This window comes from Engystomops pustulosus, chromosome 1 (genome assembly GCF_040894005.1).
Source record: "Engystomops pustulosus chromosome 1, aEngPut4.maternal, whole genome shotgun sequence".
Classification (NCBI taxonomy): domain Eukaryota; kingdom Metazoa; phylum Chordata; class Amphibia; order Anura; family Leptodactylidae; genus Engystomops; species Engystomops pustulosus.
Window position 1 is genome coordinate 172,514,210 of NC_092411.1, and position 17,402 is coordinate 172,531,611.

General features: G+C 45.5%; 76 pseudogenes; all 76 read right to left on the minus strand.

Moving 5' to 3' along the window:
- Positions 1-44: 44 nt before the first annotated feature.
- On the minus strand, positions 45-163 carry LOC140113053 (5S ribosomal RNA; annotated as a pseudogene).
- Positions 164-426: 263 nt separating this feature from the next.
- Positions 427-545, minus strand: LOC140096109 (5S ribosomal RNA; annotated as a pseudogene).
- A 72-nt stretch (positions 546-617) lies between these two features.
- On the minus strand, positions 618-736 carry LOC140112396 (5S ribosomal RNA; annotated as a pseudogene).
- Positions 737-808: 72 nt separating this feature from the next.
- LOC140113343 (5S ribosomal RNA) lies at positions 809-927 on the minus strand (annotated as a pseudogene).
- A 69-nt stretch (positions 928-996) lies between these two features.
- LOC140112916 (5S ribosomal RNA) lies at positions 997-1,115 on the minus strand (annotated as a pseudogene).
- A 72-nt stretch (positions 1,116-1,187) lies between these two features.
- On the minus strand, positions 1,188-1,306 carry LOC140106913 (5S ribosomal RNA; annotated as a pseudogene).
- Positions 1,307-1,376: 70 nt separating this feature from the next.
- LOC140110876 (5S ribosomal RNA) lies at positions 1,377-1,495 on the minus strand (annotated as a pseudogene).
- Positions 1,496-1,565: 70 nt separating this feature from the next.
- On the minus strand, positions 1,566-1,684 carry LOC140107242 (5S ribosomal RNA; annotated as a pseudogene).
- Positions 1,685-1,754: 70 nt separating this feature from the next.
- LOC140113602 (5S ribosomal RNA) lies at positions 1,755-1,873 on the minus strand (annotated as a pseudogene).
- Positions 1,874-1,945: 72 nt separating this feature from the next.
- Positions 1,946-2,064, minus strand: LOC140108205 (5S ribosomal RNA; annotated as a pseudogene).
- Positions 2,065-2,134: 70 nt separating this feature from the next.
- On the minus strand, positions 2,135-2,253 carry LOC140096131 (5S ribosomal RNA; annotated as a pseudogene).
- A 72-nt stretch (positions 2,254-2,325) lies between these two features.
- Positions 2,326-2,444, minus strand: LOC140112415 (5S ribosomal RNA; annotated as a pseudogene).
- A 72-nt stretch (positions 2,445-2,516) lies between these two features.
- LOC140107685 (5S ribosomal RNA) lies at positions 2,517-2,635 on the minus strand (annotated as a pseudogene).
- Positions 2,636-2,704: 69 nt separating this feature from the next.
- On the minus strand, positions 2,705-2,823 carry LOC140112917 (5S ribosomal RNA; annotated as a pseudogene).
- A 72-nt stretch (positions 2,824-2,895) lies between these two features.
- LOC140113067 (5S ribosomal RNA) lies at positions 2,896-3,014 on the minus strand (annotated as a pseudogene).
- Positions 3,015-3,084: 70 nt separating this feature from the next.
- LOC140112708 (5S ribosomal RNA) lies at positions 3,085-3,203 on the minus strand (annotated as a pseudogene).
- A 261-nt stretch (positions 3,204-3,464) lies between these two features.
- Positions 3,465-3,583, minus strand: LOC140108828 (5S ribosomal RNA; annotated as a pseudogene).
- Positions 3,584-3,653: 70 nt separating this feature from the next.
- Positions 3,654-3,772, minus strand: LOC140105382 (5S ribosomal RNA; annotated as a pseudogene).
- A 70-nt stretch (positions 3,773-3,842) lies between these two features.
- On the minus strand, positions 3,843-3,961 carry LOC140085434 (5S ribosomal RNA; annotated as a pseudogene).
- A 70-nt stretch (positions 3,962-4,031) lies between these two features.
- LOC140085445 (5S ribosomal RNA) lies at positions 4,032-4,150 on the minus strand (annotated as a pseudogene).
- A 259-nt stretch (positions 4,151-4,409) lies between these two features.
- On the minus strand, positions 4,410-4,528 carry LOC140085456 (5S ribosomal RNA; annotated as a pseudogene).
- Positions 4,529-4,598: 70 nt separating this feature from the next.
- Positions 4,599-4,717, minus strand: LOC140101690 (5S ribosomal RNA; annotated as a pseudogene).
- Positions 4,718-4,789: 72 nt separating this feature from the next.
- LOC140112425 (5S ribosomal RNA) lies at positions 4,790-4,908 on the minus strand (annotated as a pseudogene).
- A 72-nt stretch (positions 4,909-4,980) lies between these two features.
- Positions 4,981-5,099, minus strand: LOC140107697 (5S ribosomal RNA; annotated as a pseudogene).
- Positions 5,100-5,168: 69 nt separating this feature from the next.
- LOC140112918 (5S ribosomal RNA) lies at positions 5,169-5,287 on the minus strand (annotated as a pseudogene).
- A 72-nt stretch (positions 5,288-5,359) lies between these two features.
- On the minus strand, positions 5,360-5,478 carry LOC140110418 (5S ribosomal RNA; annotated as a pseudogene).
- A 70-nt stretch (positions 5,479-5,548) lies between these two features.
- Positions 5,549-5,667, minus strand: LOC140085467 (5S ribosomal RNA; annotated as a pseudogene).
- A 72-nt stretch (positions 5,668-5,739) lies between these two features.
- On the minus strand, positions 5,740-5,858 carry LOC140113054 (5S ribosomal RNA; annotated as a pseudogene).
- Positions 5,859-6,121: 263 nt separating this feature from the next.
- LOC140112893 (5S ribosomal RNA) lies at positions 6,122-6,240 on the minus strand (annotated as a pseudogene).
- A 72-nt stretch (positions 6,241-6,312) lies between these two features.
- On the minus strand, positions 6,313-6,431 carry LOC140113189 (5S ribosomal RNA; annotated as a pseudogene).
- Positions 6,432-6,503: 72 nt separating this feature from the next.
- LOC140113435 (5S ribosomal RNA) lies at positions 6,504-6,622 on the minus strand (annotated as a pseudogene).
- Positions 6,623-6,694: 72 nt separating this feature from the next.
- On the minus strand, positions 6,695-6,813 carry LOC140110424 (5S ribosomal RNA; annotated as a pseudogene).
- A 70-nt stretch (positions 6,814-6,883) lies between these two features.
- On the minus strand, positions 6,884-7,002 carry LOC140105454 (5S ribosomal RNA; annotated as a pseudogene).
- A 72-nt stretch (positions 7,003-7,074) lies between these two features.
- On the minus strand, positions 7,075-7,193 carry LOC140112990 (5S ribosomal RNA; annotated as a pseudogene).
- Positions 7,194-7,265: 72 nt separating this feature from the next.
- Positions 7,266-7,384, minus strand: LOC140108834 (5S ribosomal RNA; annotated as a pseudogene).
- A 70-nt stretch (positions 7,385-7,454) lies between these two features.
- LOC140101216 (5S ribosomal RNA) lies at positions 7,455-7,573 on the minus strand (annotated as a pseudogene).
- A 70-nt stretch (positions 7,574-7,643) lies between these two features.
- Positions 7,644-7,762, minus strand: LOC140085478 (5S ribosomal RNA; annotated as a pseudogene).
- Positions 7,763-7,832: 70 nt separating this feature from the next.
- On the minus strand, positions 7,833-7,951 carry LOC140096142 (5S ribosomal RNA; annotated as a pseudogene).
- Positions 7,952-8,021: 70 nt separating this feature from the next.
- On the minus strand, positions 8,022-8,140 carry LOC140095248 (5S ribosomal RNA; annotated as a pseudogene).
- A 70-nt stretch (positions 8,141-8,210) lies between these two features.
- On the minus strand, positions 8,211-8,329 carry LOC140095270 (5S ribosomal RNA; annotated as a pseudogene).
- Positions 8,330-8,401: 72 nt separating this feature from the next.
- On the minus strand, positions 8,402-8,520 carry LOC140112433 (5S ribosomal RNA; annotated as a pseudogene).
- Positions 8,521-8,592: 72 nt separating this feature from the next.
- LOC140104247 (5S ribosomal RNA) lies at positions 8,593-8,711 on the minus strand (annotated as a pseudogene).
- A 69-nt stretch (positions 8,712-8,780) lies between these two features.
- On the minus strand, positions 8,781-8,899 carry LOC140112919 (5S ribosomal RNA; annotated as a pseudogene).
- A 72-nt stretch (positions 8,900-8,971) lies between these two features.
- LOC140110435 (5S ribosomal RNA) lies at positions 8,972-9,090 on the minus strand (annotated as a pseudogene).
- A 259-nt stretch (positions 9,091-9,349) lies between these two features.
- Positions 9,350-9,468, minus strand: LOC140095281 (5S ribosomal RNA; annotated as a pseudogene).
- Positions 9,469-9,540: 72 nt separating this feature from the next.
- Positions 9,541-9,659, minus strand: LOC140112443 (5S ribosomal RNA; annotated as a pseudogene).
- Positions 9,660-9,731: 72 nt separating this feature from the next.
- On the minus strand, positions 9,732-9,850 carry LOC140113201 (5S ribosomal RNA; annotated as a pseudogene).
- Positions 9,851-9,922: 72 nt separating this feature from the next.
- Positions 9,923-10,041, minus strand: LOC140113436 (5S ribosomal RNA; annotated as a pseudogene).
- A 72-nt stretch (positions 10,042-10,113) lies between these two features.
- On the minus strand, positions 10,114-10,232 carry LOC140110445 (5S ribosomal RNA; annotated as a pseudogene).
- Positions 10,233-10,493: 261 nt separating this feature from the next.
- LOC140112991 (5S ribosomal RNA) lies at positions 10,494-10,612 on the minus strand (annotated as a pseudogene).
- A 72-nt stretch (positions 10,613-10,684) lies between these two features.
- LOC140108846 (5S ribosomal RNA) lies at positions 10,685-10,803 on the minus strand (annotated as a pseudogene).
- A 70-nt stretch (positions 10,804-10,873) lies between these two features.
- On the minus strand, positions 10,874-10,992 carry LOC140103340 (5S ribosomal RNA; annotated as a pseudogene).
- A 70-nt stretch (positions 10,993-11,062) lies between these two features.
- Positions 11,063-11,181, minus strand: LOC140085500 (5S ribosomal RNA; annotated as a pseudogene).
- A 70-nt stretch (positions 11,182-11,251) lies between these two features.
- LOC140085511 (5S ribosomal RNA) lies at positions 11,252-11,370 on the minus strand (annotated as a pseudogene).
- Positions 11,371-11,440: 70 nt separating this feature from the next.
- LOC140096153 (5S ribosomal RNA) lies at positions 11,441-11,559 on the minus strand (annotated as a pseudogene).
- Positions 11,560-11,629: 70 nt separating this feature from the next.
- Positions 11,630-11,748, minus strand: LOC140095292 (5S ribosomal RNA; annotated as a pseudogene).
- Positions 11,749-11,818: 70 nt separating this feature from the next.
- Positions 11,819-11,937, minus strand: LOC140095303 (5S ribosomal RNA; annotated as a pseudogene).
- A 263-nt stretch (positions 11,938-12,200) lies between these two features.
- Positions 12,201-12,319, minus strand: LOC140104248 (5S ribosomal RNA; annotated as a pseudogene).
- Positions 12,320-12,388: 69 nt separating this feature from the next.
- LOC140112920 (5S ribosomal RNA) lies at positions 12,389-12,507 on the minus strand (annotated as a pseudogene).
- Positions 12,508-12,579: 72 nt separating this feature from the next.
- On the minus strand, positions 12,580-12,698 carry LOC140110456 (5S ribosomal RNA; annotated as a pseudogene).
- Positions 12,699-12,959: 261 nt separating this feature from the next.
- LOC140112992 (5S ribosomal RNA) lies at positions 12,960-13,078 on the minus strand (annotated as a pseudogene).
- Positions 13,079-13,150: 72 nt separating this feature from the next.
- LOC140108856 (5S ribosomal RNA) lies at positions 13,151-13,269 on the minus strand (annotated as a pseudogene).
- A 70-nt stretch (positions 13,270-13,339) lies between these two features.
- LOC140106680 (5S ribosomal RNA) lies at positions 13,340-13,458 on the minus strand (annotated as a pseudogene).
- Positions 13,459-13,528: 70 nt separating this feature from the next.
- LOC140085522 (5S ribosomal RNA) lies at positions 13,529-13,647 on the minus strand (annotated as a pseudogene).
- Positions 13,648-13,717: 70 nt separating this feature from the next.
- Positions 13,718-13,836, minus strand: LOC140085533 (5S ribosomal RNA; annotated as a pseudogene).
- Positions 13,837-13,906: 70 nt separating this feature from the next.
- On the minus strand, positions 13,907-14,025 carry LOC140096165 (5S ribosomal RNA; annotated as a pseudogene).
- Positions 14,026-14,095: 70 nt separating this feature from the next.
- LOC140095314 (5S ribosomal RNA) lies at positions 14,096-14,214 on the minus strand (annotated as a pseudogene).
- Positions 14,215-14,284: 70 nt separating this feature from the next.
- On the minus strand, positions 14,285-14,403 carry LOC140095325 (5S ribosomal RNA; annotated as a pseudogene).
- Positions 14,404-14,666: 263 nt separating this feature from the next.
- LOC140104253 (5S ribosomal RNA) lies at positions 14,667-14,785 on the minus strand (annotated as a pseudogene).
- A 69-nt stretch (positions 14,786-14,854) lies between these two features.
- Positions 14,855-14,973, minus strand: LOC140112921 (5S ribosomal RNA; annotated as a pseudogene).
- A 452-nt stretch (positions 14,974-15,425) lies between these two features.
- LOC140112994 (5S ribosomal RNA) lies at positions 15,426-15,544 on the minus strand (annotated as a pseudogene).
- A 72-nt stretch (positions 15,545-15,616) lies between these two features.
- LOC140108866 (5S ribosomal RNA) lies at positions 15,617-15,735 on the minus strand (annotated as a pseudogene).
- A 70-nt stretch (positions 15,736-15,805) lies between these two features.
- Positions 15,806-15,924, minus strand: LOC140103351 (5S ribosomal RNA; annotated as a pseudogene).
- Positions 15,925-15,994: 70 nt separating this feature from the next.
- LOC140085544 (5S ribosomal RNA) lies at positions 15,995-16,113 on the minus strand (annotated as a pseudogene).
- A 70-nt stretch (positions 16,114-16,183) lies between these two features.
- Positions 16,184-16,302, minus strand: LOC140085555 (5S ribosomal RNA; annotated as a pseudogene).
- A 70-nt stretch (positions 16,303-16,372) lies between these two features.
- LOC140096176 (5S ribosomal RNA) lies at positions 16,373-16,491 on the minus strand (annotated as a pseudogene).
- Between the last annotated feature and the right edge of the window lie 911 nt (positions 16,492-17,402).

The following is a 17,402-nucleotide window of genomic DNA, read 5'->3' on the forward strand; positions in this document are numbered from 1 at the left end:
ACCATCTTTGACAGAGAAACTAATACAATTTTCAGGTTCAAAAAGGGCAACGGAACTTGGGATTCCTAGCCAGTCTCCCATGCTGGTACTTGCCAAGCCTTAAGCTGCATTGCTGCTGCGATCTGACGAGAGCAGGCACATTCAGCTTAGAATGGCCGATGACAGCAGCTGTTCAATTTGAACCTTCTTTTACCATCTTTGACAGAGAAACTAATACAATTTTCAGGTTCAAAAAGGGCAACGGAACTTGGGATTCCTAGCCAGTCTCCCATGCTGGTACTTGCCAAGCCTTAAGCTGCATTGCTGCTGCAATCTGATGAGAGCATGCACATTCAGCTTAGAATGGCCGTTGACAGCAGCTGTTCAATTTGAACCTTATTTTACCATCTTTGACAGAGAAACTAACACAATTTTCAGGTTCAAAAAGGTCAACAGAACTTGGGATTCCCAGCCAGTCTCCCATGCTGGTACTTGCCAAGCCTTAAGCTGCATTGCTGCTGCGATCTGACGAGAGCAGGCACATTCAGCTTAGAATGGCCGTTGACAGCAGCTGTTCAATTTTAACCTTCTTTTACCATCTTTGACAGAGAAACTAATACAATTTTCAGGTTCAAAAAGGGCAACGGAACTTGGGATTCCCAGCCAGTCTCCCATGCTGGTACTTGCCAAGCCTTAAGCTGCATTGCTGCTGTGATCTGACGAGAGCAGGCACATTCAGCTTAGAATGGCCGTTGACAGCAGCTGTTCAATTTGAACCTTCTTTTACCATCTTTGACAGAGAAACTAACACAATTTTCAGGTTCAAAAAGGTCAACGGAACTTGGGATTCCCAGCCAGTCTCCCATTCTGGTACTTGCCAAGCCTTAAACTGCATTGCTGCTGTGATCTGACGAGAGCAGGCACATTCAGCTTAGAATGGCTGTTGACAGCGGCTGTTCAAATTGAACCTTCTTTTACTATCTCATAGCGAAACTAACACAATTTTCAGTTCAAAAAGGTCAACAGAACTTGGGATTCCCAGCCAGTCTCCCATGCTGGTACTTGCCAAGCCTTAAGCTGCATTGCTGCTGCGATCTGACAAGAGCAGGCAAATTCAGCTTAGAATGGCCGTTGACAGCAACTGTTCAATTTGAACCTTCTTTTACCATCTTTGCCAGAGAAACTAACACAATTTTCAGGTTCAAAAAGGTCAACAGAACTTTGGATTCCCAGCCAGTCTCCCATGCTGGTACTTGCCAAGCCTTAAGCTGCATTGCTGCTGCGATCTGATGAGAGCAGGCACATTCAGCTTAGAATGGCCGTTGACAGCAGCTGTTCAATTTGAACCTTCTTTTACTATCTCCTAGAGAAACTAACACAATTTTCAGGTTCAAAAAGGTCAATGGAACTTGGGATTCCCAACCAGTCTCCCATTCTGGTACTTGCCAAACCTTAAGCTGCATTGCTGCTGCGATCTGACGAGAGCAGGCACATTCAGCTTAGAATGACCGTTGACAGCAGCTGTTCAATTTGAACCTTCTTTTACTATCTCATAGAGAAACTAACACAATTTTCAGGTTCAAAAAGGTCAACGGAACTTGGGATTCCCAGCCAGTCTCCCATGCTGGCACTTGCCAAGCCTTAAGCTGCATTGCTGCTGCGATCTGACGAGAGCAGGCACATTCAGCTTAGAATGGCCGTTGACAGCAGCTGTTCAATTTGAACCTTCTTTTACTATCTCATAGAGAAACTAACACAATTTTCAGGTTCAAAAAGGTCAACGGAACTTGGGATTCCCAGCCAGTCTCCCATGCTGGTACTTGCCAAGCCTTAAGCTGCATTGCTGCTGCGATCTGACGAGAGCAGGCACATTCAGCTTAGAATGGCCGTTGACAGCAGCTGTTCAATTTGAACCTTCTTTTACCATCTTTGACAGAGAAACTAATACAATTTTCAGGTTCAAAAAGGGCAACGGAACTTGGGATTCCCAGCCAGTCTCCCATGCTGGTACTTGCCAAGCCTTAAGCTGCATTGCTGCTGCAATCTGATGAGAGCAGGCACATTCAGCTTAGAATGGCCGTTGACAGCAGCTGTTCAATTTGAACCTTATTTTACAATCTTTGACAGAGAAACACACAATTTTCAGGTTCAAAAAGGTCAACAGAACTTGGGATTCCCAGCCAGTCTCCCATGCTGGTACTTGCCAAGCCTTAAGCTGCATTGCTGCTGCGATCTGACGAGAGCAGGCACATTCAGCTTAGAATGGCCGTTGACAGCAGCTGTTCAATTTTAACCTTCTTTTACCATCTTTGACAGAGAAACTAATACAATTTTCAGGTTCAAAAAGGGCAACGGAACTTGGGATTCCCAGCCAGTCTCCCATGCTGGTACTTGCCAAGCCTTAAGCTGCATTGCTGCTGTGATCTGACGAGAGCAGGCACATTCAGCTTAGAATGGCCGTTGACAGCAGCTGTTCAATTTGAACCTTCTTTTACCATCTTTGACAGAGAAACTAACACAATTTTCAGGTTCAAAAAGGTCAACGGAACTTGGGATTCCCAGCCAGTCTCCCATTCTGGTACTTGCCAAGCCTTAAACTGCATTGCTGCTGTGATCTGACGAGAGCAGGCACATTCAGCTTAGAATGGCCGTTGACAGCGGCTGTTCAAATTGAACCTTCTTTTACTATCTCATAGCGAAACTAACACAATTTTCAGTTCAAAAAGGTCAACAGAACTTGGGATTCCCAGCCAGTCTCCCATGCTGGTACTTGCCAAGCCTTAAGCTGCATTGCTGCTGCGATCTGACAAGAGCAGGCAAATTCAGCTTAGAATGGCCGTTGACAGCAACTGTTCAATTTGAACCTTCTTTTACCATCTTTGCCAGAGAAACTAACACAATTTTCAGGTTCAAAAAGGTCAACAGAACTTTGGATTCCTAGCCAGTCTCCCATGCTGGTACTTGCCAAGCCTTAAGCTGCATTGCTGCTGCGATCTGACGAGAGCAGGCACATTCAGCTTAGAATGGCCGTTGACAGCAGCTGTTCAATTTGAACCTTCTTTTACTATCTCCTAGAGAAACTAACACAATTTTCAGGTTCAAAAAGGTCAATGGAACTTGGGATTCCAAACCAGTCTCCCATTCTGGTACTTGCCAAGCCTTAAGCTGCATTGCTGCTGCGATCTGACGAGAGCAGGCACATTCAGCTTAGAATGGCCGTTGACAGCAGCTGTTCAATTTGAACCTTCTTTTACTATCTCATAGAGAAACTAACACAATTTTCAGGTTCAAAAAGGTCGACGGAACTTGGGATTCCCAGCCAGTCTCGCATGCTGGTACTTGCCAAGCCTTAAGCTGCATTGCTGCTGCGATCTGACGAGAGCAGGCACATTCACCTTAGAATGGCCGTTGACAGCAGCTGTTCAATTTGAACCTTCTTTTACCATCTTTGACAGAGAAACTAATACAATTTTCAGGTTCAAAAAGGTCAACGGAACTTGGGATTCCCAGCCAGACTCCCATGCTGGTACTTGCCAAGCCTTAAGCTGCATTGCTGCTGCGATCTGATGAGAGCAGGCACATTGAGCTTAGAATGGCCGTTGACAGCAGCTGTTCAATTTGAACCTTCTTTTACTATCTCATAGAGAAACTAACACAATTTTCAGGTTCAAAAAGGTCAACGGAACTTGGGATTCCCAGCCAGTCTCCCAATCTGGTACTTGCCAAACCTTAAGCTGCATTGCTGCTGCGATCTGACGAGAGCAGGCACATTCAGCTTAGAATGGCCGTTGACAGCAGCTGTTCAATTTGAACCTTCTTTTACTATCTCATAGAGAAACTAACACAATTTTCAGGTTCAAAAAGGTCAACGGAACTTGGGATTCCCAGCCAGTCTCCCATGCTGGTACTTGCCAAGCCTTAAGCTGCATTGCTGCTGCGATCTGACGAGAGCAGGCACATTCAGCTTAGAATGGCCGTTGACAGCAGCTGTTCAATTTGAACCTTCTTTTACTATCTCATAGAGAAACTAACACAATTTTCAGGTTCAAAAAGGTCAACGGAACTTGGGATTCCCAGCCAGTCTCCCATGCTGGTACTTGCCAAGCCTTAAGCTGCATTGCTGCTGCGATCTGACGAGAGCAGGCACATTCAGCTTAGAATGGCCGTTGACAGCAGCTGTTCAATTTGAACCTTCTTTTACTATCTCATAGAGAAACTAACACAATTTTCAGGTTCAAAAAGGTCAACGGAACTTGGGATTCCCAGCCAGTCTCCCATGCTGGTACTTGCCAAGCCTTAAGCTGCATTGATGCTGCGATCTGACGACAGCAGGCACATTCAGCTTAGAATGGCCGTTGACAACAGCTGTTCAATTTGAACCTTCTTTTACTATCTCATAGAGAAACTAACACAATTTTCAGGTTCAAAAAGGTCAACGGAACTTGGGATTCCCAGCCAGTCTCCCATGCTGGTACTTGCCAAGCCTTAAGCTGCATTGCTGCTGCGATCTGACGAGAGCAGGCACATTCAGCTTAGAATGGCCGTTGACAGCAGCTGTTCAATTTGAACCTTCTTTTACTATCTCATAGAGAAACTAACACAATTTTCAGGTTCAAAGAGGTCAACGGAACTTGGGATTCCCAGCCAGCCTCCCATGCTGGTACTTGCCAAGCCTTAAGCTGCATTGCTGCTGCGATCTGACGAGAGCAGGCACATTCAGCTTAGAATGGCCGTTGACAGCAGCTGTTCAATTTTAACCTTCTTTTACCATCTTTGACAGAGAAACTAATACAATTTTCAGGTTCAAAAAGGGCAACGGAACTTGGGATTCCCAGCCAGTCTCCCATGCTGGTACTTGCCAAGCCTTAAGCTGCATTGCTGCTGTGATCTGACGAGAGCAGGCACATTCAGCTTAGAATGGCCGTTGACAGCAGCTGTTCAATTTGAACCTTCTTTTACCATCTTTGACAGAGAAACTAACACAATTTTCAGGTTCAAAAAGGTCAACGGAACTTGGGATTCCCAGCCAGTCTCCCATTCTGGTACTTGCCAAGCCTTAAACTGCATTGCTGCTGTGATCTGACGAGAGCAGGCACATTCAGCTTAGAATGGCCGTTGACAGTGGCTGTTCAAATTGAACCTTCTTTTACTATCTCATAGCGAAACGAACACAATTTTCAGTTCAAAAAGGTCAACAGAACTTGGGATTCCCAGCCAGTCTCCCATGCTGGTACTTGCCAAGCCTTAAGCTGCATTGCTGCTGCGATCTGACAAGAGCAGGCAAATTCAGCTTAGAATGGCCGTTGACAGCAACTGTTCAATTTGAACCTTCTTTTACCATCTTTGCCAGAGAAACTAACACAATTTTCAGGTTCAAAAAGGTCAACAGAACTTTGGATTCCCAGCCAGTCTCCCATGCTGGTACTTGCCAAGCCTTAAGCTGCATTGCTGCTGCGATCTGACGAGAGCAGGCACATTCAGCTTAGAATGGCCGTTGACAGCAGCTGTTCAATTTGAACCTTCTTTTACTATCTCATAGAGAAACTAACACAATTTTCAGGTTCAAAGAGGTCAACGGAACTTGGGATTCCCAGCCAGTCTCCCATGCTGGTACTTGCCAAGCCTTAAGCTGCATTGCTGCTGCGATCTGACGAGAGCAGGCACATTCAGCTTAGAATGGCCGTTGACAGCAGCTGTTCAATTTGAACCTTCTTTTACCATCTTTGACAGAGAAACTAATACAATTTTCAGGTTCAAAAAGGGCAACGGAACTTGGGATTCCTAGCCAGTCTCCCATGCTGGTACTTGCCAAGCCTTAAGCTGCATTGCTGCTGCGATCTGACGAGAGCAGGCACATTCAGCTTAGAATGGCCGATGACAGCAGCTGTTCAATTTGAACCTTCTTTTACCATCTTTGACAGAGAAACTAATACAATTTTCAGGTTCAAAAAGGGCAACGGAACTTGGGATTCCTAGCCAGTCTCCCATGCTGGTACTTGCCAAGCCTTAAGCTGCATTGCTGCTGCAATCTGATGAGAGCATGCACATTCAGCTTAGAATGGCCGTTGACAGCAGCTGTTCAATTTGAACCTTATTTTACCATCTTTGACAGAGAAACTAACACAATTTTCAGGTTCAAAAAGGTCAACAGAACTTGGGATTCCCAGCCAGTCTCCCATGCTGGTACTTGCCAAGCCTTAAGCTGCATTGCTGCTGCAATCTGATGAGAGCATGCACATTCAGCTTAGAATGGCCGTTGACAGCAGCTGTTCAATTTGAACCTTATTTTACCATCTTTGACAGAGAAACTAACACAATTTTCAGGTTCAAAAAGGTCAACAGAACTTGGGATTCCCAGCCAGTCTCCCATGCTGGTACTTGCCAAGCCTTAAGCTGCATTGCTGCTGCGATCTGACGAGAGCAGGTACATTCAGCTTAGAATGGCCGTTGACAGCAGCTGTTCAATTTTAACCTTCTTTTACCATCTTTGACAGAGAAACTAATACAATTTTCAGGTTCAAAAAGGGCAACGGAACTTGGGATTCCCCGCCAGTCTCCCATGCTGGTACTTGCCAAGCCTTAAGCTGCATTGCTGCTGTGATCTGACGAGAGCAGGCACATTCAGCTTAGAATGGCCGTTGACAGCAGCTGTTCAATTTGAACCTTCTTTTACCATCTTTGCCAGAGAAACTAACACAATTTTCAGGTTCAAAAAGGTCAACAGAACTTTGGATTCCCAGCCAGTCTCCCATGCTGGTACTTGCCAAGCCTTAAGCTGCATTGCTGCTGCGATCTGACGAGAGCAGGCACATTCAGCTTAGAATGGCCGTTGACAGCAGCTGTTCAATTTGAACCTTCTTTTACTATCTCCTAGAGAAACTAACACAATTTTCAGGTTCAAAAAGGTCAATGGAACTTGGGATTCCCAGCCAGTCTCCCATGCTGGTACTTGCCAAGCCTTAAGCTGCATTGCTGCTGCGATCTGACGAGAGCAGGCACATTCAGCTTAGAATGGCCGTTGACAGCAGCTGTTCAATTTTAACCTTCTTTTACCATCTTTGACAGAGAAACTAACACAATTTTCAGGTTCAAAATGGTCGACGGAACTTGGGATTCCCAGCCAGTCTCCCATGCTGGTACTTACCAAGCCTTAAGCTGCATTGCTGCTGCGATCTGACGAGAGCAGGCACATGCACCTTAGAATGGCCGTTGACAGCAGCTGTTCAATTTGAACCTTCTTTTACCATCTTTGACAGAGAAACTAATACAATTTTCAGGTTCAAAAAGGTCAACGGAACTTGGGATTCCCAGCCAGACTCCCATGCTGGTACTTGCCAAGCCTTAAGCTGCATTGCTGCTGCGATCTGATGAGAGCAGGCACATTGAGCTTAGAATGGCCGTTGACAGCAGCTGTTCAATTTGAACCTTCTTTTACTATCTCATAGAGAAACTAACACAATTTTCAGGTTCAAAAAGGTCAACGGAACTTGGGATTCCCAGCCAGTCTCCCAATCTGGTACTTGCCAAACCTAAAGCTGCATTGCTGCTGCGATCTGACGAGAGCAGGCACATTCAGCTTAGAATGACCGTTGACAGCAGCTGTTCAATTTGAACCTTCTTTTACTATCTCATAGAGAAACTAACACAATTTTCAGGTTCAAAAAGGTCAACGGAACTTGGGATTCCCAGCCAGTCTCCCATGCTGGTACTTGCCAAGCCTTAAGCTGCATTGCTGCTGCGATCTGACGAGAGCAGGCACATTCAGCTTAGAATGGCCGTTGACAGCAGCTGTTCAATTTGAACCTTCTTTTACTATCTCATAGAGAAACTAACACAATTTTCAGGTTCAAAAAGGTCAACAGAACTTGGGATTCCCAGCCAGTCTCCCATGCTGGTACTTGCCAAGCCTTAAGCTGCATTGCTGCTGCGATCTGACGAGAGCAGGCACATTCAGCTTAGAATGGCCGTTGACAGCAGCTGTTCAATTTGAACCTTCTTTTACTATCTCATAGAGAAACTAACACAATTTTCAGGTTCAAAAAGGTCAACGGAACTTGGGATTCCCAGCCAGTCTCCCAATCTGGTACTTGCCAAGCCTTAAGCTGCATTGCTGCTGCGATCTGACGAGAGCAGGCACATTCAGCTTAGAATGGCCGTTGACAGCAGCTGTTCAATTTGAACCTTCTTTTACTATCTCATAGAGAAACTAACACAATTTTCAGGTTCAAAAAGGTCAACGGAACTTGGGATTCCCAGCCAGTCTCCCAATCTGGTACTTGCCAAGCCTTAAGCTGCATTGCTGCTGCGATCTGACGAGAGCAGGCACATTCAGCTTAGAATGGCCGTTGACAGCAGCTGTTCAATTTTAACCTTCTTTTACCATCTTTGACAGAGAAACTAATACAATTTTCAGGTTCAAAAAGGGCAACGGAACTTGGGATTCCCAGCCAGTCTCCCATGCTGGTACTTGCCAAGCCTTAAGCTGCATTGCTGCTGTGATCTGACGAGAGCAGGCACATTCAGCTTAGAATGGCCGTTGACAGCAGCTGTTCAATTTGAACCTTCTTTTACCATCTTTGACAGAGAAACTAACACAATTTTCAGGTTCAAAAAGGTCAACGGAACTTGGGATTCCCAGCCAGTCTCCCATTCTGGTACTTGCCAAGCCTTAAACTGCATTGCTGCTGTGATCTGATGAGAGCAGGCACATTCAGCTTAGAATGGCCGTTGACAGCGGCTGTTCAAATTGAACCTTCTTTTACTATCTCATAGCGAAACTAACACAATTTTCAGTTCAAAAAGGTCAACAGAACTTGGGATTCCCAGCCAGTCTCCCATGCTGGTACTTGCCAAGCCTTAAGCTGCATTGCTGCTGCGATCTGACAAGAGCAGGCAAATTCAGCTTAGAATGGCCGTTGACAGCAACTGTTCAATTTGAACCTTCTTTTACCATCTTTGCCAGAGAAACTAACACAATTTTCAGGTTCAAAAAGGTCAACAGAACTTTGGATTCCCAGCCAGTCTCCCATGCTGGTACTTGCCAAGCCTTAAGCTGCATTGCTGCTGCGATCTGACGAGAGCAGGCACATTCAGCTTAGAATGGCCGTTGACAGCAGCTGTTCAATTTGAACCTTCTTTTACTATCTCCTAGAGAAACTAACACAATTTTCAGGTTCAAAAAGGTCAATGGAACTTGGGATTCCCAGCCAGTCTCCCATGCTGGTACTTGCCAAGCCTTAAGCTGCATTGCTGCTGCGATCTGACGAGAGCAGGCACATTCAGCTTAGAATGGCCGTTGACAGCAGCTGTTCAATTTTAACCTTCTTTTACTATCTCATAGAGAAACTAACACAATTTTCAGGTTCAAAAAGGTCAACGGAACTTGGGATTCCCAGCCAGTCTCCCAATCTGGTACTTGCCAAGCCTTAAGCTGCATTGCTGCTGCGATCTGACGAGAGCAGGCACATTCAGCTTAGAATGGCCGTTGACAGCAGCTGTTCAATTTTAACCTTCTTTTACCATCTTTGACAGAGAAACTAATACAATTTTCAGGTTCAAAAAGGGCAACGGAACTTGGGATTCCCAGCCAGTCTCCCATGCTGGTACTTGCCAAGCCTTAAGCTGCATTGCTGCTGTGATCTGACGAGAGCAGGCACATTCAGCTTAGAATGGCCGTTGACAGCAGCTGTTCAATTTGAACCTTCTTTTACCATCTTTGACAGAGAAACTAACACAATTTTCAGGTTCAAAAAGGTCAACAGAACTTGGGATTCCCAGCCAGTCTCCCATGCTGGTACTTGCCAAGCCTTAAGCTGCATTGCTGCTGCGATCTGACGAGAGCAGGTACATTCAGCTTAGAATGGCCGTTGACAGCAGCTGTTCAATTTTAACCTTCTTTTACCATCTTTGACAGAGAAACTAATACAATTTTCAGGTTCAAAAAGGGCAACGGAACTTGGGATTCCCCGCCAGTCTCCCATGCTGGTACTTGCCAAGCCTTAAGCTGCATTGCTGCTGTGATCTGACGAGAGCAGGCACATTCAGCTTAGAATGGCCGTTGACAGCAGCTGTTCAATTTGAACCTTCTTTTACCATCTTTGCCAGAGAAACTAACACAATTTTCAGGTTCAAAAAGGTCAACAGAACTTTGGATTCCCAGCCAGTCTCCCATGCTGGTACTTGCCAAGCCTTAAGCTGCATTGCTGCTGCGATCTGACGAGAGCAGGCACATTCAGCTTAGAATGGCCGTTGACAGCAGCTGTTCAATTTGAACCTTCTTTTACTATCTCCTAGAGAAACTAACACAATTTTCAGGTTCAAAAAGGTCAATGGAACTTGGGATTCCCAGCCAGTCTCCCATGCTGGTACTTGCCAAGCCTTAAGCTGCATTGCTGCTGCGATCTGACGAGAGCAGGCACATTCAGCTTAGAATGGCCGTTGACAGCAGCTGTTCAATTTTAACCTTCTTTTACCATCTTTGACAGAGAAACTAACACAATTTTCAGGTTCAAAAAGGTCGACGGAACTTGGGATTCCCAGCCAGTCTCCCATGCTGGTACTTACCAAGCCTTAAGCTGCATTGCTGCTGCGATCTGACGAGAGCAGGCACATGCACCTTAGAATGGCCGTTGACAGCAGCTGTTCAATTTGAACCTTCTTTTACCATCTTTGACAGAGAAACTAATACAATTTTCAGGTTCAAAAAGGTCAACGGAACTTGGGATTCCCAGCCAGACTCCCATGCTGGTACTTGCCAAGCCTTAAGCTGCATTGCTGCTGCGATCTGATGAGAGCAGGCACATTGAGCTTAGAATGGCCGTTGACAGCAGCTGTTCAATTTGAACCTTCTTTTACTATCTCATAGAGAAACTAACACAATTTTCAGGTTCAAAAAGGTCAACGGAACTTGGGATTCCCAGCCAGTCTCCCAATCTGGTACTTGCCAAACCTTAAGCTGCATTGCTGCTGCGATCTGACGAGAGCAGGCACATTCAGCTTAGAATGACCGTTGACAGCAGCTGTTCAATTTGAACCTTCTTTTACTATCTCATAGAGAAACTAACACAATTTTCAGGTTCAAAAAGGTCAACGGAACTTGGGATTCCCAGCCAGTCTCCCATGCTGGTACTTGCCAAGCCTTAAGCTGCATTGCTGCTGCGATCTGACGAGAGCAGGCACATTCAGCTTAGAATGGCCGTTGACAGCAGCTGTTCAATTTGAACCTTCTTTTACTATCTCATAGAGAAACTAACACAATTTTCAGGTTCAAAAAGGTCAACGGAACTTGGGATTCCCAGCCAGTCTCCCATGCTGGTACTTGCCAAGCCTTAAGCTGCATTGCTGCTGCGATCTGACGAGAGCAGGCACATTCAGCTTAGAATGGCCGTTGACAGCAGCTGTTCAATTTGAACCTTCTTTTACTATCTCATAGAGAAACTAACACAATTTTCAGGTTCAAAAAGGTCAACAGAACTTGGGATTCCCAGCCAGTCTCCCATGCTGGTACTTGCCAAGCCTTAAGCTGCATTGCTGCTGCGATCTGACGAGAGCAGGCACATTCAGCTTAGAATGGCCGTTGACAGCAGCTGTTCAATTTGAACCTTCTTTTACTATCTCATAGAGAAACTAACACAATTTTCAGGTTCAAAAAGGTCAACGGAACTTGGGATTCCCAGCCAGTCTCCCAATCTGGTACTTGCCAAGCCTTAAGCTGCATTGCTGCTGCGATCTGACGAGAGCAGGCACATTCAGCTTAGAATGGCCGTTGACAGCAGCTGTTCAATTTGAACCTTCTTTTACTATCTCATAGAGAAACTAACACAATTTTCAGGTTCAAAAAGGTCAACGGAACTTGGGATTCCCAGCCAGTCTCCCAATCTGGTACTTGCCAAGCCTTAAGCTGCATTGCTGCTGCGATCTGACGAGAGCAGGCACATTCAGCTTAGAATGGCCGTTGACAGCAGCTGTTCAATTTTAACCTTCTTTTACCATCTTTGACAGAGAAACTAATACAATTTTCAGGTTCAAAAAGGGCAACGGAACTTGGGATTCCCAGCCAGTCTCCCATGCTGGTACTTGCCAAGCCTTAAGCTGCATTGCTGCTGTGATCTGACGAGAGCAGGCACATTCAGCTTAGAATGGCCGTTGACAGCAGCTGTTCAATTTGAACCTTCTTTTACCATCTTTGACAGAGAAACTAACACAATTTTCAGGTTCAAAAAGGTCAACGGAACTTGGGATTCCCAGCCAGTCTCCCATTCTGGTACTTGCCAAGCCTTAAACTGCATTGCTGCTGTGATCTGATGAGAGCAGGCACATTCAGCTTAGAATGGCCGTTGACAGCGGCTGTTCAAATTGAACCTTCTTTTACTATCTCATAGCGAAACTAACACAATTTTCAGTTCAAAAAGGTCAACAGAACTTGGGATTCCCAGCCAGTCTCCCATGCTGGTACTTGCCAAGCCTTAAGCTGCATTGCTGCTGCGATCTGACAAGAGCAGGCAAATTCAGCTTAGAATGGCCGTTGACAGCAACTGTTCAATTTGAACCTTCTTTTACCATCTTTGCCAGAGAAACTAACACAATTTTCAGGTTCAAAAAGGTCAACAGAACTTTGGATTCCCAGCCAGTCTCCCATGCTGGTACTTGCCAAGCCTTAAGCTGCATTGCTGCTGCGATCTGACGAGAGCAGGCACATTCAGCTTAGAATGGCCGTTGACAGCAGCTGTTCAATTTGAACCTTCTTTTACTATCTCCTAGAGAAACTAACACAATTTTCAGGTTCAAAAAGGTCAATGGAACTTGGGATTCCCAGCCAGTCTCCCATGCTGGTACTTGCCAAGCCTTAAGCTGCATTGCTGCTGCGATCTGACGAGAGCAGGCACATTCAGCTTAGAATGGCCGTTGACAGCAGCTGTTCAATTTTAACCTTCTTTTACCATCTTTGACAGAGAAACTAACACAATTTTCAGGTTCAAAAAGGTCGACGGAACTTGGGATTCCCAGCCAGTCTCCCATGCTGGTACTTACCAAGCCTTAAGCTGCATTGCTGCTGCGATCTGACGAGAGCAGGCACATGCACCTTAGAATGGCCGTTGACAGCAGCTGTTCAATTTGAACCTTCTTTTACCATCTTTGACAGAGAAACTAATACAATTTTCAGGTTCAAAAAGGTCAACGGAACTTGGGATTCCCAGCCAGACTCCCATGCTGGTACTTGCCAAGCCTTAAGCTGCATTGCTGCTGCGATCTGATGAGAGCAGGCACATTGAGCTTAGAATGGCCGTTGACAGCAGCTGTTCAATTTGAACCTTCTTTTACTATCTCATAGAGAAACTAACACAATTTTCAGGTTCAAAAAGGTCAACGGAACTTGGGATTCCCAGCCAGTCTCCCAATCTGGTACTTGCCAAACCTTAAGCTGCATTGCTGCTGCGATCTGACGAGAGCAGGCACATTCAGCTTAGAATGACCATTGACAGCAGCTGTTCAATTTGAACCTTCTTTTACTATCTCATAGAGAAACTAACACAATTTTCAGGTTCAAAAAGGTCAACGGAACTTGGGATTCCCAGCCAGTCTCCCATGCTGGTACTTGCCAAGCCTTAAGCTGCATTGCTGCTGCGATCTGACGAGAGCAGGCACATTCAGCTTAGAATGGCCGTTGACAGCAGCTGTTCAATTTGAACCTTCTTTTACTATCTCATAGAGAAACTAACACAATTTTCAGGTTCAAAAAGGTCAACGGAACTTGGGATTCCCAGCCAGTCTCCCATGCTGGTACTTGCCAAGCCTTAAGCTGCATTGCTGCTGCGATCTGACGAGAGCAGGCACATTCAGCTTAGAATGGCCGTTGACAGCAGCTGTTCAATTTGAACCTTCTTTTACTATCTCATAGAGAAACTAACACAATTTTCAGGTTCAAAAAGGTCAACAGAACTTGGGATTCCCAGCCAGTCTCCCATGCTGGTACTTGCCAAGCCTTAAGCTGCATTGCTGCTGCGATCTGACGAGAGCAGGCACATTCAGCTTAGAATGGCCGTTGACAGCAGCTGTTCAATTTGAACCTTCTTTTACTATCTCATAGAGAAACTAACACAATTTTCAGGTTCAAAAAGGTCAACGGAACTTGGGATTCCCAGCCAGTCTCCCAATCTGGTACTTGCCAAGCCTTAAGCTGCATTGCTGCTGCGATCTGACGAGAGCAGGCACATTCAGCTTAGAATGGCCGTTGACAGCAGCTGTTCAATTTGAACCTTCTTTTACTATCTCATAGAGAAACTAACACAATTTTCAGGTTCAAAAAGGTCAACGGAACTTGGGATTCCCAGCCAGTCTCCCAATCTGGTACTTGCCAAGCCTTAAGCTGCATTGCTGCTGCGATCTGACGAGAGCAGGCACATTCAGCTTAGAATGGCCGTTGACAGCAGCTGTTCAATTTTAACCTTCTTTTACCATCTTTGACAGAGAAACTAATACAATTTTCAGGTTCAAAAAGGGCAACGGAACTTGGGATTCCCAGCCAGTCTCCCATGCTGGTACTTGCCAAGCCTTAAGCTGCATTGCTGCTGTGATCTGACGAGAGCAGGCACATTCAGCTTAGAATGGCCGTTGACAGCAGCTGTTCAATTTGAACCTTCTTTTACCATCTTTGACAGAGAAACTAACACAATTTTCAGGTTCAAAAAGGTCAACGGAACTTGGGATTCCCAGCCAGTCTCCCATTCTGGTACTTGCCAAGCCTTAAACTGCATTGCTGCTGTGATCTGATGAGAGCAGGCACATTCAGCTTAGAATGGCCGTTGACAGCGGCTGTTCAAATTGAACCTTCTTTTACTATCTCATAGCGAAACTAACACAATTTTCAGTTCAAAAAGGTCAACAGAACTTGGGATTCCCAGCCAGTCTCCCATGCTGGTACTTGCCAAGCCTTAAGCTGCATTGCTGCTGCGATCTGACAAGAGCAGGCAAATTCAGCTTAGAATGGCCGTTGACAGCAACTGTTCAATTTGAACCTTCTTTTACCATCTTTGCCAGAGAAACTAACACAATTTTCAGGTTCAAAAAGGTCAACAGAACTTTGGATTCCCAGCCAGTCTCCCATGCTGGTACTTGCCAAGCCTTAAGCTGCATTGCTGCTGCGATCTGACGAGAGCAGGCACATTCAGCTTAGAATGGCCGTTGACAGCAGCTGTTCAATTTGAACCTTCTTTTACTATCTCCTAGAGAAACTAACACAATTTTCAGGTTCAAAAAGGTCAATGGAACTTGGGATTCCCAGCCAGTCTCCCATGCTGGTACTTGCCAAGCCTTAAGCTGCATTGCTGCTGCGATCTGACGAGAGCAGGCACATTCAGCTTAGAATGGCCGTTGACAGCAGCTGTTCAATTTTAACCTTCTTTTACCATCTTTGACAGAGAAACTAACACAATTTTCAGGTTCAAAAAGGTCGACGGAACTTGGGATTCCCAGCCAGTCTCCCATGCTGGTACTTACCAAGCCTTAAGCTGCATTGCTGCTGCGATCTGACGAGAGCAGGCACATGCACCTTAGAATGGCCGTTGACAGCAGCTGTTCAATTTGAACCTTCTTTTACCATCTTTGACAGAGAAACTAATACAATTTTCAGGTTCAAAAAGGTCAACGGAACTTGGGATTCCCAGCCAGACTCCCATGCTGGTACTTGCCAAGCCTTAAGCTGCATTGCTGCTGCGATCTGATGAGAGCAGGCACATTGAGCTTAGAATGGCCGTTGACAGCAGCTGTTCAATTTGAACCTTCTTTTACTATCTCATAGAGAAACTAACACAATTTTCAGGTTCAAAAAGGTCAACGGAACTTGGGATTCCCAGCCAGTCTCCCAATCTGGTACTTGCCAAACCTTAAGCTGCATTGCTGCTGCGATCTGACGAGAGCAGGCACATTCAGCTTAGAATGACCGTTGACAGCAGCTGTTCAATTTGAACCTTCTTTTACTATCTCATAGAGAAACTAACACAATTTTCAGGTTCAAAAAGGTCAACGGAACTTGGGATTCCCAGCCAGTCTCCCATGCTGGTACTTGCCAAGCCTTAAGCTGCATTGCTGCTGCGATCTGACGAGAGCAGGCACATTCAGCTTAGAATGGCCGTTGACAGCAGCTGTTCAATTTGAACCTTCTTTTACTATCTCATAGAGAAACTAACACAATTTTCAGGTTCAAAAAGGTCAACGGAACTTGGGATTCCCAGCCAGTCTCCCATGCTGGTACTTGCCAAGCCTTAAGCTGCATTGCTGCTGCGATCTGACGAGAGCAGGCACATTCAGCTTAGAATGGCCGTTGACAGCAGCTGTTCAATTTGAACCTTCTTTTACTATCTCATAGAGAAACTAACACAATTTTCAGGTTCAAAAAGGTCAACAGAACTTGGGATTCCCAGCCAGTCTCCCATGCTGGTACTTGCCAAGCCTTAAGCTGCATTGCTGCTGCGATCTGACGAGAGCAGGCACATTCAGCTTAGAATGGCCGTTGACAGCAGCTGTTCAATTTGAACCTTCTTTTACTATCTCATAGAGAAACTAACACAATTTTCAGGTTCAAAAAGGTCAACGGAACTTGGGATTCCCAGCCAGTCTCCCAATCTGGTACTTGCCAAGCCTTAAGCTGCATTGCTGCTGCGATCTGACGAGAGCAGGCACATTCAGCTTAGAATGGCCGTTGACAGCAGCTGTTCAATTTTAACCTTCTTTTACCATCTTTGACAGAGAAACTAATACAATTTTCAGGTTCAAAAAGGGCAACGGAACTTGGGATTCCCAGCCAGTCTCCCATGCTGGTACTTGCCAAGCCTTAAGCTGCATTGCTGCTGTGATCTGACGAGAGCAGGCACATTCAGCTTAGAATGGCCGTTGACAGCAGCTGTTCAATTTGAACCTTCTTTTACCATCTTTGACAGAGAAACTAACACAATTTTCAGGTTCAAAAAGGTCAACGGAACTTGGGATTCCCAGCCAGTCTCCCATTCTGGTACTTGCCAAGCCTTAAACTGCATTGCTGCTGTGATCTGATGAGAGCAGGCACATTCAGCTTAGAATGGCCGTTGACAGCGGCTGTTCAAATTGAACCTTCTTTTACTATCTCATAGCGAAACTAACACAATTTTCAGTTCAAAAAGGTCAACAGAACTTGGGATTCCCAGCCAGTCTCCCATGCTGGTACTTGCCAAGCCTTAAGCTGCATTGCTGCTGCGATCTGACAAGAGCAGGCAAATTCAGCTTAGAATGGCCGTTGACAGCAACTGTTCAATTTGAACCTTCTTTTACCATCTTTGCCAGAGAAACTAACACAATTTTCAGGTTCAAAAAGGTCAACAGAACTTTGGTTTCCCAGCCAGTCTCCCATGCTGGTACTTGCCAAGCCTTAAGCTGCATTGCTGCTGCGATCT